Source organism: Perognathus longimembris, chromosome 2 (assembly GCF_023159225.1).
Source record: "Perognathus longimembris pacificus isolate PPM17 chromosome 2, ASM2315922v1, whole genome shotgun sequence".
NCBI lineage: Eukaryota > Metazoa > Chordata > Mammalia > Rodentia > Heteromyidae > Perognathus > Perognathus longimembris.
This window is the reverse complement of record NC_063162.1, coordinates 25,543,072-25,555,836: the sequence shown is the minus strand read 5'-3', so window position 1 is coordinate 25,555,836 and position 12,765 is coordinate 25,543,072. Positions and strand designations below refer to the sequence as shown.

The window sequence follows — 12,765 nt, the reverse complement described above, 5'->3', positions numbered from 1 at the left end:
GGAAGTCAACCAAAGGTCAAATTCTCTTGCAGAGAGGAAATGATAGCTGTTAAATCAAGCCTTTGTCCATAATTATCTTGGGTCAAGTTGTTTCAATCCTCTGAGCTTCCCTTTTCCTGTCCATAAAATGGTGATAGTAGTGTGTATTGCAAAGTTTGGTCATGAATACTGAATAATAAGCTTGCCAAGAGTGTAGAATAGTGTCTAGCATATATGAAGTTTAAGGTGAGTGTTATATTAGTAGTAGTAGTATTTGGGGAGGAGTAGTGGAATTTGAACTCAAGGCCTTGCAATTTGCTATGCAAGCACTGTATCACTTGAGTCACACCCCTATCCTTTTTTTACTTTCCTTTCTTTTTTTTTTTTTTAATTATGTGGTACTGAGGAATTGAACCCAGAGCCTTATGCATGCTAGGCAAGCCCTCTGCCACTGAGCCACATTCCCAGCCCCATACTTTCCTTATTCTGAGAAAGATTCTTGAAATTTTGCCCATGGCCAGCCTCAGAGCATAATCTTCCTGCCTGTGCCTTCCAAACAGCTGGGAGTACAGCCACATCCTACCATTTCCAGCTTATTTACTAAGTTGAGTTCTCACTAACTTTTTTTTTGTCAAGATGATGTACAGAGGGGTTACAGTTACATACGTAAGGTAGTGAATACATATACACATATACATTTCTTGTCATACTTGTTCCCCCTTTCTTATTTTTCTCCCACCTTCCCTCTCTCCCAGCCCAATCCCCCTTGTTTTCATCATTTTTTAAAAACCTTCCCATTGATGGATATCGTCATTCTAGTCTACAATGCTTATGAATCTATGAATATTAAGAATAAAACAATTCCTTCCAGGTTTGGTGGTATGTACATTTCTTTCCTTTTGCTTAGTATAATCGGATCCTTCTTTTTCTCTCATTTCTTCCCTCCCCGGCTGCCCTTCAATTGCTTAGTTTGCTCTCATCAGTGCCCATTGCAGCTGTTGGGTCCCCGCTACTGTATTTTTCTCATCTGCTTTCAACTCCACTCATTCTGTGCCCAGCTTCCCTCAGATGTGCAAGGAGTTCTCACTAACGTTTTACCCAAGCTAGCCTCAAACTGTTTTCCTCCTGATTTTTGCCTCCCAAGTAACTAGAATTTCAGGTATGTGTCACCACGCCCAGCTCCCTATTCTCACTATATTCATTATTAAATCTGATATCAAATCTATTCTCCCAAGCAGAGAATAATTCATGGAAGAATGCTCAATTTACACATTAAAATTTCGTGGCTAAGGATGTAATTCAGTGGTATAGCACTTGCATAGCATGTGCAATGCCCTGGGTTTTATCAGTATCACATTATTTTTAGCTGGCACATAATAACCATATATAATAGGCACTGGTAACTCATGCCTAGGATCCTAACTATTCAGGAGACTAAGATCTGAGGATAACAATTTGAAGCTAGCCTCTGCAGCAAAGTCCATGAGACTCTTATCTCCAATTAACCACCAAAACACCACCAGAGTGGAGCTGTGGCTCAAGTGAGAATATTAGTCTTGAGAGAAAAAAGAAAAAGCTCAGCAACAGTGTCTAGGTCCTAAGTTCAAGCCTTAGGATCAACACACAAATATTATATATGTATTTTTGAAGCATGGTGTCATAATTTAATATACATATACACTGTATAATGATCAAATAAGGTTACTCAGCATTTCTACCTCTTTAAACATTTATCATTTCTGTGTTGGGAACCTTTTTAAAATTTTTTGCCAGTCCTGGGGCTTGAACTCTGGGAACCTTTGCACTCTTCCTTCAGTTTTTCAAAAACCATATAGTAAATTGTTACAAACTATGGTCACTCTACTAACTAGAATGCCAGAGTTCATTTTTCCCATATGACCGCATTTTTGTACCCATTATCTAACCCCCCTCTCTCTCATCTCCCCACTTCCTTTCTATCCTCTAGTGACCACTATTTTGAACTCTATTCTAGAACCTCAACTGTTGTAATTTATATATGGAGTAGCAACATGGAGGATATTTCCTTTTATGCCTGGATTATTTCACTCAACATGATATTTCCAACCCTGTTGCTACAATGATAGGATTTCATTCTTTTCATAGATTAATAGTATTTTGTTGTGCATTTACGACATTTTTCTTTCTTTATTCATCCACTGATAAGACATCTCAATTGACTCTATGCCTTGACTATCATGAATAACACTGCAGGAAATGTAAAATCAAGTGCTTCTTCAACATCCTGATTCCATTTGATTTGGATATACTCAGAAGTAGGATTTCTGGGTCATATGGTAGATCTATTTTAGTTTATTTTTGTTTTGTTTTGTTTTGCTTTGTTTTGTTCTGAAGAACCTCCATATACTGTTTTTCATAATGGCTACAATAACTTACATTCTTATAAACAGAATCTAGAGTTTCTCCCTTTCCCAAATCGTTGCCAGAATTTATTTATTTATTTATTTTTATTTTTTATTTTATTTTTTTTGCCAGTCCTAGGGCTTGGACTCAGGGCCTGAGCATTGTCCCTAGCTTCTTTTTGCTCAAGGCTAGCACTCTACCACTTGAGCCACAGCGCCCCTTCTGGCCTTTTTCTATATATGCGGTGCTGAGGAATCAAACCCAGGGCTTCATGTATACAAGGCGAGTACTTTTACCACTAGGCCATATTCCCAGCCCTATTTTTGTATTTTTGAGCATACATATTCAAATGTGGTTTTGATTTGTATTTCCCTGATGATTAGTAATACTGAGTATTTTTCATTTATTTCCTGGACACTTACTTGTATTATGTTCTTTTGAGAACTGTTTGCTTAGCTCATTTGCCCATTTTTTAATTTTTATTTATTTTTATTCATTTATATTTTGGTCTGTCATAGGGCTTGAACTCAGAGCTTGGTAGCTATCCCTGTGCTCTTTTGCTCAAGGATTGCACTCTACCACTTTGAGCCACAGTGCCACTTCCAGTTTTCTCATGGTTAATTTGAGATAAGACTTTCCTGCTTGGGCTGGCTTTGAGCAGCAATCCTCAGATTTCAACCTCCTGAGTAACTGGTATTACAGGCATGAGCCCCCAGTGCCCAGCCCACTCTTAATCAAATTACTTGATGCCATTGAATTGTTTGAGTTCCTTACATATTATTTGGACATTCATCCTCAATCATGTAACTATTTTCTCCTACTCTGCAGGAGACTGCCCACTTTGTGGTTTCCTTTGCCTTGCAGAGCTCCTTGGTGTGTTATACCCTATTGGTCTATTTCTGCTTTTGCTACTTTAATTTAACACTACTTTTTTGTGTACATGCTAGTTCTGGGGTTTGAACTCCAGGCGGGAGTGTTGCCCCTGAGCTTTTGTGCTCAAGGCCAGCACTCATACCACTTGAGCCACAGCTCTACTTCTGGCTATTTTTAGTAGTTAATTAGAGATGAGTCTCATAGATTTTCCTGCCAGGGCTGACTTTGAACCGTGATCCTTGGATCTCAGCCTCCTAAGTAGCTAGGATTACAGGCATGAGCCACCAGCACCCAGCATTAATGCCTTTTCTAACAGTAAGTTTGTTTGAATCTAAAGTCTTCTACCTTCAAAGTAATTAATACTTAGGAGTTTATTCTAATACTTGGATTTTTGCATATATTCTCAAATATTACACTTTATATTTCCTGGTAAAGATGTCTTATCCATATTTTTCTATTTGGATATACTGAAAGAATGGGGGAGAGTCCTAAGATAACAAATATCAATAGATTTTCTCTTTTTTGTTGTTTTTATGTCAATATTGAGGTTTGTATGCCAGTACTGGGCATGGTCCGGAAGGGAGGGGGGAGTGTAGTCTTCTAGGAATCTGTGTGTGTGTGTGTGTGTGTGTGTGTGTGTGTGTGTGTGTGTGTGTGTGTGTGAGAGAGAGAGAGAGAGAGAGAGAGAGAGAGAGAATACTGGAGCTTGAACTCAGAGCCTTGATCTCTGACTCACAAATGAGGCTGGACAGGCAATTTCTTTTCTTTCCCTTCTTTTTGAATAATAAGTATCCCTTTATTTGTTGACTGCCATTACAAAAACTGAATTCAGTAGCAACAAAAGTGTAGGCAGGCATTTTCTTTATGGTGGCTCTGTGTTGAAGCTTTCTTGTCTCCTTTGACAAGATTTTGTTACTGTACTACAGCCTAGACTTAAAAGGCTCTGTGTCCATTTGCTTGGCACCTACCTGGGCATATGAATTCTTAGTGGGCTGAGCAGTGAACCAAGGCCCCAAGGCACTCCTAGCAGCTCTTCAGTTCCTGCTGGTCCCACTCAGCATGGCTAGGATCACAGGTAAAGTCTGACCTTAGGAAAAGAGCCTAGAGTTGGAGGATATAACATAGGCTAGACAGCCATGATTGGGTAAGGATGCAGGGAGGAGGAAGAAGAGGGTATACAAATACAGGAGAAGGCAAGTAAGGCACTGATGAGGGCTGAGGCCAGCAGAATAGTCTACATTCAGGGCAAATGTAAGTAAGTCAGAAAAACTGAACCTACACAATAGAAGACCAGAGTACTGGTTATTGAGTAACTGTGCAGATTGGCATCCTAGCCAGAGGGATGACTTTGCTGTTCTGGAGATCCAGCTGTACATCCCAGCTCCAACTTTTACAAGTTATGTTTCCTTAGGCAAGCCAATTGATAAGCTTCTATAACCACCTCTGTAAAGCAGCGGTAAACCACAACCCTCCCTGTTTATAGGATGAGTACATGGGCCAGTTGAGACAGGCTTAGAAAATGCTTAGCAGCAGTGCCAGGCACCAAGTACTCATGGTCATCATTATGTATTACTATGTTGAAGCAACTTGGTGGGCATGTTAGTTTTCGATGGCTGCTATGACAAATTACCACTTACAACAGCATAACTTTCTCATCTAACAGTTCTGTAGTTCAGCAGTCTGAAGTAGATCTCACTGGGTCAACATCAAAGTTTCTCAGGGTGCATTCCTTTTCAGGAAGCTCCTAGAAGCATCTGTCTCTTTGCTGCTTTGAGAGGACACCTGCATGCCTCTTCTTCCATCTTCAAAGTCAGCAGTGTCAAGCCAGAAAGTGTAGCTGAACGGAATTCCCTCTTCTTCTTTTAAGGACCCTTGCATAGTCTACATCAGCAAATGTAGGCTATTTTCCTTGCCTCAAGGTTGTCTGATTAGCCACATTAACTCACTTCCCTTTGCCACTCACCTAGCATGTTCACACACTTGGCTCATTATTCTGCGTACCCCAGAAGGAACCACATACAAGACACTGTCAGCTATGTGAATCTCCCTATAAAAGGGATAAGGAGACATGGGGGATAGGAAACCACCAAGTTCACACAGCCTGGGCAGTCTATCCTGATGCAGATACTGGTCTCTGTGGGGTCTCTAGATATGTGTGCCACCATGGGAAAAATGACTTAAAATGATTTTCTTTCCTTTTACATTACAAAGAAAGTGATTCTCAGTATACTTAATAACATGTAAATTTTGGGGTTGGACCTGTGAACAGCAGCTAGACACTGGGGCCTCCATAGCTTTCTCTGTGTGTATTCACAGAGAACACTGTTAATTAATCCCAGCATTCTTTCTGGCCTCCAGATCTTTCTCAACACCCAAACATTCCAAACTAACCAACTGGCACTGGCACGCAATATTATTTAAAAAACATTGTATTCATAAACTGCTTAGTTGAATGGCACCTCCTTTGTATAACTGCTTAAAGATAATAAAATATACCTTAAAAACATTATTTTCCAATTTATCATACCTGTTTTAGGTATTCCTAATACAGATATTACTTTTGTGTATGTGTATGCTAATGCTAAGGATTGAACTCAGGGCTTTGCTTGGTTTTTTATGCTCAAGGCTGGTGCTATACCACTTGAATCACAGCTTCATTCCTGGCTTTTTGGTGGTTAACTGGAGATAAATGTCTCATGGAGTTTACTGCCTGGGCTGATTTTGAAGAGTGATCCTCCTATCTCAGCTTCCTGAGAAGCTAGGGTGACAGGAGTTAGCCATCAGCACCCAGCTCTGATATTGCTTCTATAATAATATATTAAAATTTTCTAGTTTGGAGTCAATAAGGAATAGAACCTACTGACCACTCTTTGTGTATACCTGTATGCTGACAACTCTTTGTGTGGACCTGACAATTCTTTGTGCATATACAACCCAGAAGGACAATGAATTGCCCAGGAGTAATGGAATACTTAAAACAATTCTACAGGCAAAGGGAGCCTTTTTCCAGACAAAAGGGATTTTGTGAAGGAAGCAGAACAACAAATCCCTGGGTTCCTGGATGTTCATGGTTTGCACTTCAGATTCCAAGCACTTAACCTTCTTTGTAAGCTAAAAATAAACTGAAAGGCATAGAAACCTATTGGCCTAAGAAGAAAGTGCAAAGTTCTTTCATTTCAGCAGAGAAAAACAATAACAATGAGGAGCCTCTGGGTCACAGCTCCCTTCTGGAAGAGCAGCTGCACACCTTGCGTTGGTCAGCAATGATCCATTTCCACAATGCAAGATGATAGAACACCCCAGAGGGCAGGGACAGCTTGAATTAGACCATGAACAGCTTGCAAGATGAGAAAACACTTCAGAGGGCACCTGATTTAGAGATAACGAATTCCCAAAGATCCCCTATAGAATTCTCCTTGTGGGGCATACATCTAGACCACTTAGCCACAGTGAACACTCTGTCCAGATCATATGTGATTAATTTAATTTAATGCAAAACAGTCTGAGCATGTAATACAATCAAATATCAGCTACCGAAAGACAGTTCTTCAAGAAAGGCTAACAGGGGCTAGGAATATGGCCTAGTGGCAAGAGTGCTTGCCTCATATACATGAAGCCCTGGGTTCGATTTCTCAGCACCACATATATAGAAAAGGCCAAAAGTGGTGCTGTGGCTCAAGTGGCAGAGTGCTAGCCTTGAGAAAAATGAAGCCATGGACAATGCTCAGGCCTTGAGTCCAAGCCCCAGGACTGGCCAAAAAACCAAATCAACAACAACAAAAAAAGGCCAACAGACGAGTAAGTATCTCTTGTAGTCAAAAAGAAAGAGCTGAAGAGCAAGGAGCAGCAAGACACATCTGAAGATGACCTCAAACTTGCTTGGTTCCATTTGCACACACACACACACACACACACACACACACACACACACAGGCAGTCAGAAATCAATGGGGCTAAGAAGATTTAAGATGTGATGACTACCATTGGCAATTAAAAAAAGAAGGACTAGGAATGGAAAGATTAGAAGAAGCAACAAATCTGTTCTATGGTTTTCTTACTTGACAGGCACATGAGCCCTGCTCCATGAAGGAACTAGTTCATGGGACACATTTGTAATGGGGTCAGAGGACTGCAACCTTCTAAGCCACACAACCCTTTTCTGCATTCTCAAAGCAGAGAATCCTTTTCCTCGAGTGCACGGCACTGCCACCGTATGTGGATATATATTTAGATACCAGGTATTTTGTTTAATGCTGAGATCTCCCAGTAGAATATAAACTCCAGAAGACTGGACTCATGCCAGCATGCTCACTAGCTGCTTACCACTAGGCACATGTGACTTAGATATAGAAAAGGTGTGCTAAGTATGTATTGAATGGATGAATGAGTGAATGAAAGAATTAATGATGACACAAGGAAATGAATGAATGCATGGTGTTTGGGCTCTGTGAGTGAATCTAGCATTACTCAAGCAAAGGAAAAAGAAGAGCAATATAGGCAGAAGGAACAGAGAATGCCTGGGGACATAACAGTAAAGGCAGCCTGGAGCAGCTTCAGGATTTTACTGTCCTTCTGACACATCCCACATGAATCAATGGCTCAAAACTGCGAGTCAGGAAAGTGAATGTCTGGTACCTCAAATTCAAGAACTAGATGAGCACTTGTTATGAACAGCATTGGACTAGGCACTGGAGATGATACAAAGGCATTAGACACAGTTCCTAAGCTGGAGCTTAACCAGAGAAACATGTAAGTAATCAGCATTCAAGCTGGCCGTGCACACTGCCTCCAGGAAAGCATGAGCCATAAGATGAATGGGTCTGAAGGCAGGCAGGGCTGCTGGTGGTGTGGATTTTCATCTTACTGACTTTAAAACATTCAATCCAGTATCTTTGCTAACTGTCCATGTCCCTAACACAGTACTGTACTTCCAGAGGAGTGAAAAACATTAGGAAATAAACCTGAGTCACAGCCCTGCCTCTGTGGGAGCTCTCTCCTAGCTGATACACCACCAGCCGTGACTCAGTGCTACCAGAATCTTCCCCAAAGGAATAGCCAGAGGAGGACAGAGCCTCTGCTGCCACAGAAAGGGGGGTTCCTGAAGGAAAAGTCGCAGACAGGCTAGGCAACATGTTGCAGAAGCAAACCAATCACTTCACAATTTTGCTTAAATTCAGATCTATGGGGCTGGGCTCTGGGTTACTCTTAGTACCTAATTGTGCCCACAGCCTAGAAGGAATCTGCTCTTAGAGGGGGCTATAATCAGAGCACTCCAGTAAAGAAGCCATGAACTCTTGGAGCTAATCTGTAACAAGATCCTAGTTACTAAGGAGATTGCAGAGGAAGCCAACCACGGGCAAGGCAGCTCTTTGCCACATGCAAACCTGAACTGCTGCAGAACCATGAGGGAGGGCTGAGGGGTTCGAAGGAAAATGTCCATCAAGGGTAACATGAAGCTGAAGAGCCCTCTGAGGTTCATTAGAAAGACCCCTGAGCATTTGCAGTTTTTTGTAGCAGGATACCACTCTTATGGCTCCTTTCTATTATGGAAGAAAGATAAGCCTCTGAGATATGTAAGCAAAGCTACAATCCAGCACTGGATTACCTTGGAAACAGCCCGGACAAGGGCCTCTTTGCACTAGCTCCCACAACCTCCTTACCAGAGCCTCAGAAAAATGACTGGTTACAGGGTAAAGCTTCCAAATGAAACAAGTAATCAAAGTCAAAGGACCACCAGGACCTCCACATTATTCTCAAAGGTAAGGGAAGAGACAAAAGAACCAAGGAAACACTCCGAGATTGTTATTCACTGTTTGCATAAATGTTTCCTTAATAGAGACATTTCTTTTCTACATAAAGTAGGGAAGCTGATCATTTAAATGTGTAGGGCCTGAATGAAAAAATTCTCAAGAGAATTGGGAGCAAAGGTGAAGGTCTGATTAAAAAAGAAAGGAAGAAAGAAAAAAGACACGCAGTTACCACCTGGTGGCAGCATATCTAAACTAAAGACAACATGAGGGGTGTGTGTGTGTGTGTGTGTGTGTGTGTGTGTGTGTGTGTGTCCACTCACACAAGTTAAGGTGGAGACAAGACTGGATCAAAATCATAAAATGTCAGAGTTAGACCCTAAAATCTCCTCCCAGCTCCCCTACATTCAACACTATAACCTCCCTGTTCAGTGGTTATTTGGATTTCCCTTTGGTGAGGGGGACCCAAATTCAGAGGCAGATTTGCCTCAAGAATAGTTAGAGGCTTTCCAAGGTAGTGGTAAGGAACTGGCCCAAAGCCTTGTACTCCATAATGCTGGTCCCATGAGTTAAGTGGGTGAGTGACATTGAACACAGCTAGAGATCCTTCATATGTTGACTTTCAGCTTCCAAGAGTTGTCATCATGCAGGGTAACTGTAAATAACCTCATCTTCTTAGACTTCAGAAATAGCTCCTGTAAAGTGTCCATCCCAGGCTAGACAAATGAAAACCCAGGGTGGCCAGGAAGGCCTCTCTACCTCAGCGGGGCAGCAGACAGACTTGCTGCTTGCAAAAGACTCCGATTCCTCACCCAGTCTTCCCTTGATGGAACTTAAGAATACTACTAAATCTTGGAGGCTTCACTATCTCCCTTGTAAAATGTAGATAATTCTATCCAACAGGCCCAAGGACAGTCTAATAAGACAACAGAGATAAAGGCAGTCAGTGGACTTCAAAGGGCTGCCAGAGACTCTGGGTTATCACTGCTCTGGGTAGAGTTGCAATAGACATCTTGTATATCAGTTTGTTCTCTATCCTGTCTCCTTCTGACCCAGGCTGCCTCCTCACACAGACAGGGGCTGTGGGTAAAACAAATGATTCCTTCCCATGCCCAAGTTGCTGCAGCAGTAGGACAGTCATTGTAAAAGTTAAACCCAAGAGAAATACAGAAATAGCAGCAAAAACACAAACCCAATCCTGCCTACAGCCAGAAAATTCAGATTTATATGATCTGGCAAATTTTTAAAAAATGTGCTGGGTTTCATTCCCCATCCAAACAACAACCACATTCTATAGAGTGTCTCCTTACATGCCCATGGGACTTTACCCACTGCCATTGGGCAGCTGGTTAGCCTAGCTCCATAGTGTTCTGCTGCTGTTTCTTCTGTTGAGGGACCTGCAGATGAGGAGTAATGGCAGGAATGCCTTTAGCATTTCCTGCTGGATTCTAGTCACGGGATGGAGAAGCATCCAGGGGATAACAAGTATGAAGACTTGTCAACTCTCCCTGCCAGTGAAGTGGGCTCTTCTTCGATTGTTCAATACTTCAGAAACTTGTTTCTATAACTACAGGACAGGGCAAAAAAGGATGCACACACTCCGGATTCCAAGTGGGTCTTGGTAGTTCTCCAAGTATTCTTTTCTGAATGAGTCCCTGTTGCACAATAGGAAGGACTGGTCTTAGCTGTCCATAGATCTCCAGGAAAGAGCCATACACTCAGGAAAAGCAAGTAGATGCTCTAGAAATGCAAGCTGGGTATGAGGATGAATGGATATGCCATGGCAGGGGGCGCCGGAGAGTGTTGGTTTTTGTTTGTTTTGTGATAGTAGTGGTTATTATTGTTTGTGTAGCCTAGTCTACCCATCCTCCTCCCTTTCTCCTGCCTCTGCCTCCCCAGGAGGATTACACATACCACCATTATGGCCAGAGGTGGCTTCATTATCTGATTTCTGGAGCCATACACCAGGGAGGCACAGCTAGAGAAGACAGGCATTTCCTAAAGAAAATCAGGACCCAAATGCTCCATATGGGTGAAACCTTCTAGCCTGGGGTAAAGAATATGGTCCTAGCGACAGAGACATGAATCTAAATCTGTTCTCTATCAGATTCACTGTCTGTGAGACTTTGGGGAAATTGTTTATCCTCTCTAAGCCTCTATTTCCCCTTCTGTAAAGTGCAGGCATCTCATTATTCAATGTGATAAAGGCTGTGGATGGTAGGGATAATGCCTTTGCTTCTCACTTTCCTGCCGGGCTGCGGCTCATTCTGAAAGAGCTTCCACTAATGCTTCTGGTCTGCTTCTTAGCTGCTAGAAGAGGGCTTACACCATCCTTCATCCCAAAGGAATGTTCCACCACTAGCAAATGCCCAACAATCACAACCCACATCATGCAGGCCTACACCTCTACTAGCCCTGAAAAGCTAGCAGTATTCAGTGTAGCCATTCCAGAAAGCCCTTCAGTCTTGACGTGACATGGGAGGATATTTGTCTTGACTTTCTTGAATCTATTAATTGGGCCCAGAGGGAAGAAGGGTGAATTCTTGGCAGAGCTTTGGAGTGCTAAGTACTTGATAGTGAATGTCTGTAAACATCAGTAAGAGAGCCCATTGTGTGGTTCTAGGCTTTCACCACCATATGCACTGAAACCCAACATCATTTACAACAGCAGCTTTCAAGGGTAGGACACTGCCCCTAGAGGATGTTCAGAAGATCTATAAGAGTGTTTTCTTTGTTGGTCTTTTTGGTTTTGTTTTGACAGTCCTGGGGCTTGAACTCAGAGCCTAGGCACTGCCCCTGAGCTGCTTCTTCTCAAGGCTAGTACTCTACCACTTGAGTCACAGCTCCACTTCTGGCCTTTTCTGAGTAGTTTATTGGAGGTGAGAGTCTTACAGACTTTTCTTCCTTGGGCTGGCTTTGAAGTGCAAACCTTAGATCTCAGCTTCCTGAGTAACTAGAATTACAGATGTGAGCCACCAGCACCTGGCTACAAGAGTGTTTTTTTTTGTTGTTTTTTTTTTTTGGTCAGTCCTGGGGCTTGGACTCAGGGCCTGAGCACTGTCTCTAGCTTCTTTTTGCTCAAGACTAGCACTCTACCACTTGAGCCACAGAGTCACTTCTGGCTTTTTCTGTTTATGTGGTGCTGAAGAATCAAACTCAGGTCTTTATGCATGCAAGGCAAGCACTCTACCACTAAGCCAAATTCCCAGCCCTAAAGGAGTGTTTTTGATGGTCATCATCACACATTTATCAAGAGGAGCAAAGATAAATAATCCTGCAAAGTGTGGGGCAGCCCTGCAGAACACAAAAATATTGTCCACAATGACTTTCAAAAGCCCTCTAAACAGGGCTGGGAATATGGCCTAGTGGCAAGAGTGCTTGCCTCATATACATGAGGCCCTGGGTTCGATTCCTCAGCACCACATATACAGAAAATGGCCAGAAGTGGCGCTGTAGCTCAAGTGGCAGAGTGCTAGCCTTGAGCAAAAAAGAAGCCAGGGACAGTGCTCAGGCCCTGAGTTAAAAAAAAAAAGCCCTCTAAACAAAGATCTTAGAAAAAACTGCTCATGATATATATGCACATATTTGTACAATTCTGTATAAATGTGTATGTGTCTTTTAATCTAATGTCAGCAGAGAATAAAGATGGAAAAAATACACCTATTACCAATTACAAACTATTACCAATGCTATTATGGTTGAGAATTATAGAAACTTGTATCAACTCAATTCTATTCCTATTTTAAGATTTTTTTCTTTATCCATCCTTATAGTGTGTAAAAAA

At 42.0% G+C, this 12,765-nt stretch overlaps 1 protein-coding gene across 2 annotated transcripts in view; it reads right to left on the bottom strand.

Annotated features, from left to right (window-relative positions):
• The window catches only part of Pik3ap1 (phosphoinositide-3-kinase adaptor protein 1), a 114,744-nt gene that overhangs the window by 33,682 nt on the left and 68,297 nt on the right, over nt 1-12,765 (bottom strand). The window lies entirely within an intron of this gene.